Consider the following 7,505-nt stretch of genomic DNA (forward strand, 5'->3'; position numbering starts at 1 on the left):
TGATTTATGATGAAAGCTCAAGTAGAGATTAATTTAGTTTTATCATCTTAAAAACTGCATAAAAGAATCTTTAAAATTACATATTATTTTTTCCTGGTCTGTAAAATGCAATCCACAACAGAGCAGTTAGTTCATAAAAAGAACATACATTATGAGAATGTTCTAAATCTTAACATTCTGTTTATATTTTATTGCTCTTACTTAGGTTAACATGTGGTATATTCTTACAAAGCCTGATTGTTCACCTATTTAATTTCTATGCCCATAAAGCCATATATTTTTAATACAATCCAACCAGCAGGAAATGATCAGACTCTACTAAATATTTTAATATTAGCCTGAAGTTGTGAAGTGAAATATAAAAAGGAAAGTGGTTTTAGAGCCTGTGACATTTCACACTATTCCATCAGTAATAAAGATATATAAATCAACCTTCTGGAATGCCATTTGGGAATTTTAAAATCCTAATACCTATACTATGAAATAATTAATGAAATAAGATATGTAAAGTCAACAATGAACCTAACACAGGAATATATTTCTTTTTGTTACTAACCCCTTTTCCATTACTAATGCAAGACTTTTTAAATTTAAGGGATGATATATTTGTTACACAAACAGGAATTCTGGTTGTTTATAAATTGGAATCCTGTATTATTCTTATACCTGATATATAAAATTGCTGGTGAATTTATTTCATCCTAAGTTTTAGGCATATTTAAGAAATCCCATCAAAATTACTATTTTTACAATCCACTTTCTTCTTCTATTTGTAAATTATTAGACTTTTATATTGTTGCTTTGAAGCACATTTACTTTGCTGATCATCCCAATTATATTAAATGAATAGTTCAGTCGATGCAATATTTGTGTGATAAGCAGAAAGCAGCCAAATAGAAAATCTCAAAAAAAAAAAAAAGATGTACTAATAATTTTTTAACTGAACTTCTGAAGTCAGGCTACATTTGAGAAACAACAAATAAATATAAGGACATTTCAATTTTTTTTTTTTTTTTTTTTTTTTTGAGACGGAGTTTCGCTCTTGTTACCCAGGCTGGAGTGCAATAGTGCGATCTCCGCTCACGGCAACCTCCGCCTCCTGGGTTCAGGCAATTCTCCTGCCTCAGCCTCCTGAGTAGCTGGGATTACAGTCACACGCCACCATGCTTAGCTAATTTTTTGTATATTTTTTAGTAGAGACGGGGTTTCACCATGTTGACCAGGATGGTCGCGATCTCCTGACCTTGTGATCCACCCGCCTCGGCCTCCCAAAGTGCTGGGATTACAGGCTTGAGCCAGCGCGCCTGGCCACATTTCAATTTTTTAATAATAAAGGTTGATTATCTAAGGAGACTCTTCAAATACTCCTTGTCTCCTATATGGGTTGAAAAAGGCATTACTATATATTTTGTAGATAATCTTTACAGAATTTATTTTGCAAATTATATTCGCATTGGAAAAGAGTGCCATCCCCTGAAGTTATTGCATGAAATTGGTTTGTACCATATAAAAATAGAAACAGAAAAAAAAATCGCATTTCAAATAAAAACGCCAAACAGTATTTGAGACAACATTTGACACAGTTGTTTCAAGGCATTAGAGTCTAATTTTTGAGCAATGTCAGAGAGAACAATCTAATTTTTAACAATGTCAGAGAGAACAAGTGGTTCAGTTTAGGCTCAGTTCTGTTACATGGGTAGTAGTAATATGTATCACAAGCACAAGGAGTTCAGAGGTACAGAACCTGGGGGAAGGGAGAACGGGGAATCTGGAAAGAGGAATGTCTGACAATTGACGCTCTACTGTTAAAAGATATTTGATGTTTCCTTAATTTCCTAAATATGACATACTTGACTTTTATACATACATGTGTATATACATTATAAATATATATAATATTTAAACAATGCATTTCCTGCCAACTAAGTTTTAAACTTCCTGACAGAAGGACAATTAACTTATTTTTCCTATATCTCTGTAACTAGTGCATATAATTCATTTATTGCTCCTGTCTGTCTTATAGCTTAACTATTTCAAATGTTATCAATCGATATTGGTCATTATATTATTTGAATGTCATTGCATATTTTATACATTTATTACATACACCTGTAGTCCTGACTTGGTCCCTGAACATTACCTGGGTTTCTAACTGTCAATTGGATCTTTAGCTATTACCTAATTTTCAATGATCTGACAACATATTCACTCTCTTTTCCTAAATTTATTTCACATCTCACATTATTTTATTTCTATCATTGGTGTAATAATTCCCCCAAGATCCTAGCTTAAAAACTTGGAGCCATACCTGACTTCATTCCCAATGACTATCTCTATAGACATTAAATCACCATGGCCTTTTCCTATTTACTTCTCTATCTTCCTTTTCTTTTTCACTTGATCTGCCTTGGTCCAGGTCCTACCAGGGTAGCAGAGAGTAACACTGGAAGTACATATTAATTAACCTTTCTTAACCTTCTTAATAAAATGCTTTGACACATCTTTTCCTTAAACATTAAAAAGGAATATGGTTGCTGAAATGGTGTCCCATTTTCAGCTTACAATTTAGCATCCTGTATACTTTAATTAATTTGTATCTTTCTAACTCACTATATTCTAACAATTTCCTTTCATTCCTGCCTAATTATATTTCTAGTTCTGAACATTTGTTTATCTTTTGTTGCCCCAAATGCCCTCCCCTTTCTTGTCTTTCCTTCGGCATCATTTTGTCTTGATGCTTTAACTTAAGCTCCACTTACTTCACAACACTTGACATCCATCCTATCCCATCTCTTCTCAGCTGCTTTCCCACCTAGTGTCCATGTTACTTGCTGGGAACTTAGCATATGGAGCTTTCTACTTAAATGTATGGTTTTCATGTAAAAATCCTATCTTTTCAACTGGGTTGCAGATGTGAAAAAAGGACTTTTATGCATTTATATTGTTCAGTCTTATACATTTTATTTACATTCATGATTACTTTGATTGATTGAAAGCTTTTGTTCAGGATTATGATTTCCATTTATTAAACTGGATACTATTTTATGCTATAATTTCCATAAAGGCAGTGTCTCCTCAATGGCACACTAACTGCAGTTTACTGATTATTACACTGCTTGTTACTAACTACTGTTCTTTATTTCGTGTTCCTGGACTCTGATGTGGCACTTGTCCTAATTGTTTCTTACCTAGATTATCAGGATAGCATATCTATCTTCAGTCTTTCTCTTCTTTAATGGTTTTATTGAATACTATTAATTATAGTCTATGTGACTTTTGAATATTACTAACAAGGTTTTTTGTTTCTAAAATATTAAGTTTGGTAAGTTTATATTATGCACATCCTCAAACTCTTCAGTGACTCCTAACTGTCCATAAAAACGACATCTATCTGCTCTGGTATACCTTTCCCTGTTTGTGACCTCTCCCTTTATAAATTTATACATTTGCAGTAGTCAAGTGCAAGCATATAGTGTGCTGACCTCTCTACACCAGATGTACCTTAATAATTTTATGTTTTTACTAATGAGATTCCTTTATCTTGGAATTCTATGCTCCTGTAAAATACTAGTAAAATTTCCCTACTTCATCCAAGAATCGCTTTATTGAAAGAAAATGTTTTCCTCTTCTTCGTTACCACAGTATTTTGTTTGTATTTCTATTATGGCGATATTTGAGTCACCTTGTGTCATAGTCATTCATGAATACATATTACTTTTTCTATGCTTAATTCTAGGACTTCTGAGGTTGGTTATTGTGAAAATATCTCTCTGATTCCCATCAATGCTCAGCTCCATCACTGCAGTCTAATTGGCATGCAATAAATTTTTAAGAAATAATTTATTTTATTTTTACTTTTATTTATTTATTTATTTTTTGAGACGGAGTTTCGCTCCTTACCCAGGCTGGAGTGAATTGGCGCTATCTCGGCTCACCGCAACCTCCGCCTCCTGGGTTCAGGCAATTCTCCTGCCTCAGCCTCCTGAGTAGCTGGGATTACAGGCACGCGCCACCGTGCCCAGCTAATTTTTTGTATTTTTAGTAGAGACAGGGTTTCACCATGTTGACCAGGATGGTCTCAATCTCTCGACCTCGTGATCCACCCGCCTTGGCCTCCCAAAGTGCTGGGATTACAGGCATGAGCCACTGCGCCCAGCCTAATTTATTTTATTTTATACTATTTTTAAGAAATAATTTATTATGCATAGTTCAATATAGAGTTCTTTTTACTAATTTCAGTCCTTACACTGACTGTCTCAGGCTCATATTTATATGTTGAAAAGGGGATAATAACATCTGGTATTTGTAACTGAAGTATGTTTCCAGTAAGAGGGTCATTCGCTTCTTTCTGAGCACTTTCACATCACCTTCTCACTAATGACTGTTGTTTGCTTGTTTTTGTAAAGCAATATATCTTGGTAGTGTTTAGTTGACATTCTGGCTTCCCTAGCTGGCAGTTTGAGGAGAGTCAGCTTGTAAGAACTTTTTAAATATGGTTCTTTGGAGATAGGGGCCTTTATACGTAATTCCATGAAACTTTAGAAGAAGCAAACACTACTTCTAAGAGTAATCAATCTCTTCAAGTTTTAATGGAATTCTATAAGAGTCAGAACATTTTCTGTGCTTATTGGGGGTAATGTCATTAGTTTTACAGAGCAGCAGAGAAAAAGATAGCTTTCTTCATGTGCCTTAGTTGAGTCATTTGAGAACATTGTAGTTTATCCCATTGTGGTGAGATATGCCATCAAATTCACTCCTGCTGTCTATACTGGGCCTAATCAATACCATATACCAAGCAAAAAAGAAAGAAATTGAAATTATCTGAAGTAGCAGGGTGGTCATTTATATTAATAATTTCTACATTTTGAAATTCAATTTGGAAACATGCTAGGCATTGTGATATCTGTCTCTTAAGAAATTTTATAACCTCCAATATACAGCTCAATGTACTCAACATAAGGTCCTTCTGGGACATAGTTTGCAACCAAATTCAGGGGTCTAAAGAAATATTTTGTTTATAGAAGACGTATTTATGGATAAAGGTTCTGTGTAAACTTTAAATCAAAATAGTCTTTTTGTGTTCGAGCATCAGAGTTCGTGGGCCCAGTCCTCATCGTGTTTTCCTCACACGATCTGAGTGAGAATTCTTTGTTGAATTAAATTCAAATTTAAATTTCTTGACTCAGAAGATCCTAAACATTGTGGCTGTTTCTGCATTATCATAATTTCAGGCTTCTACACATGTTTATACTCAATGAATTATGGCTTTAAATCTACTATATCAAAGAATTACTTCTAAATTGAAATACTTGACTACAACTCAAAGCATATAAATCACTGCTTCATGCATAGGGCAATATGAGACATGAAATAAAATCTCAAGTAAATCAATGAGCAAAAAGAACTTCAGTAAAAAGAAAAATGACAGTGAAAGAAAAGAATAAAACAGATAAACAGAGAAAACATGAGGTTTTCCTTTACGGTCATGAGTAGGATTTTAAAACTGAGTCTACCTTTGATTAACTTGCCACAGTCCTATGAAGGTCATTAATTTTCTAATCTCCTTCCTCTATTTTCTGACTATGGGGAGAATTCCTTTATGTAGTACTTTAGATGACAATAGGATTGGGAATTTGAGAAATTTTCATCACAGTAGGGGCAGAAATTTTAAAAAACCATGGTCACATACACAAAAGAAAAACAATTTCAACATAGAGAAAGTAATTAAGATGGAGGAGTAGATCATTAGTGTCCCAAGCTTCAGAGAAGACAGTAAAGATCAACAACCAAACTTGACATTCGATTTAACATCAAGCAAGTCACTACTGACCATGGTTAAAGTTTTAGTCAAGGTAAGATTAAAGGGTTAATGGCCTGTATGCAGTTTGGAGGTTTGAAAATGAAGGTTTTGGAAATAGAAAGTATGCATAGGTTATGTTTTCAGCAGTGTTGATTATTAAGAGAAAAAAATAGAGCTGAAATAGAGGGCTATGTAATTGTGGAGGAAAAGTTTTATTTCAATTTATGATCTGGAGAAACACTTGAGCAAAGTTAAATTCTGAGAGACAGACAGAAAGACATGTATCTGTGTGTGTGTGTGTGTGTGTGTGTGTGTGTGTGTGTGTGTGTGTGTCTGAGAGAGAAGAGACCTGAGAAAGAGAAAATATGCAAGGTAATTTCTGAGTAAGTGCTCTGGTATCCAAAGTAGTAACATGATGAGTTTGGTCAGGAACCAAGGGCAGTGGGGGGAGGGGGGCCTTGGGGGTTGGGGGAAGAGGGACTTTATTTCCCTAGAGAAAGGTTACAGGTGAGATGCATTATGAAGTAGGAGACCCATTGATGAGTTTTAGGATAAAATCAGCTGGGAATTAATATTTATTAAACAGATATTGGCATTAGCTAAAAATGAAAAGGAGAATAAAAAAGAGGAAAGACATAGGAGGAAGGGAGAAAAGGAAGACAAATACTATAACAAAAGATTTGCTAAGGCTGGGCGCGGTGGCTCACACCTGTAATCCCAACACTTTGGGAGGCCGAGGTGGGTGGATCACAAGGTCAAGAGATCGAGACAATCCTGGTCAACGTGGTGAAACCCTGTCTCTACTAAAATACAAAAATTAGCTGGGCTTGGTGGCACATGTCTGTAGTCCCAGCTACTTGGGGACTGAGGTAGGAGAATTGCTTGAACCCAGGAGGCAAGATGCAGTGAGCCGATATCGCACCACTGCACTCCAGCCTCGAGCCTGGCAACAAAGCAAGACTCTATCTAAACAAAAAAAAAAAAAAAAAAAAAAAAGATTTGCTAAATTTTAGACAGATTTTTAGATATGATAAGCATCAAACAACTCTGCAGAGCATGACTTAAGCATAAACAGAGCTTTGAAATTTTGCTTTCATTCCATCCCAAACTGTTATTTTGCATGATATTTATTGTCAAATGCTTGAAAAGGATACCCTGAGTCCAAGATAAAAAGTATTTCAGCTGTGCCCCTCAAGTAGTTCCCTGTTTCTCTGCTTTTTTCAAATACATAATTTCTCCACTCGTGGTTGAGATGTTCTACTTTTTGATATTGATTTTTTTTCTCAAACCTTTTACATGCATAATTGAATTAACATGCTTACAGTTAAGGAAGGCCTTTAAAACTGAGTGCTTCCAAGGGAGTGAAAGCATCAGCTTAACTCTCCGGCTTTCAACGTTCTCTTTATTTTTGGCCTTGGGGAAATCTCCTTGATTTCTCAAGAGCTAAGCTGTACATTTAAATTGATGTTTGTTATATATTACCCAGAATGTCTTAGTGTTTTGATGTAGGATGATATTAATGATGTCTTATCTTCCATATATTTAGAAATAAAAATCTTGGTCTCTTGCTTCTCATTCTAGGATTATTTTTTCTTTACTTGTATTCAGTACAATTTTCTAATTCCAAACTGTTCCTAAATTTTAATTTTAATATGTAGAAATGCCAATGAGAAATTGTGGAAGGTGAAGCAGGAGGTGCTAGTGT

Source organism: Callithrix jacchus, chromosome 4 (genome assembly GCF_049354715.1).
Source record: "Callithrix jacchus isolate 240 chromosome 4, calJac240_pri, whole genome shotgun sequence".
Classification (NCBI taxonomy): domain Eukaryota; kingdom Metazoa; phylum Chordata; class Mammalia; order Primates; family Cebidae; genus Callithrix; species Callithrix jacchus.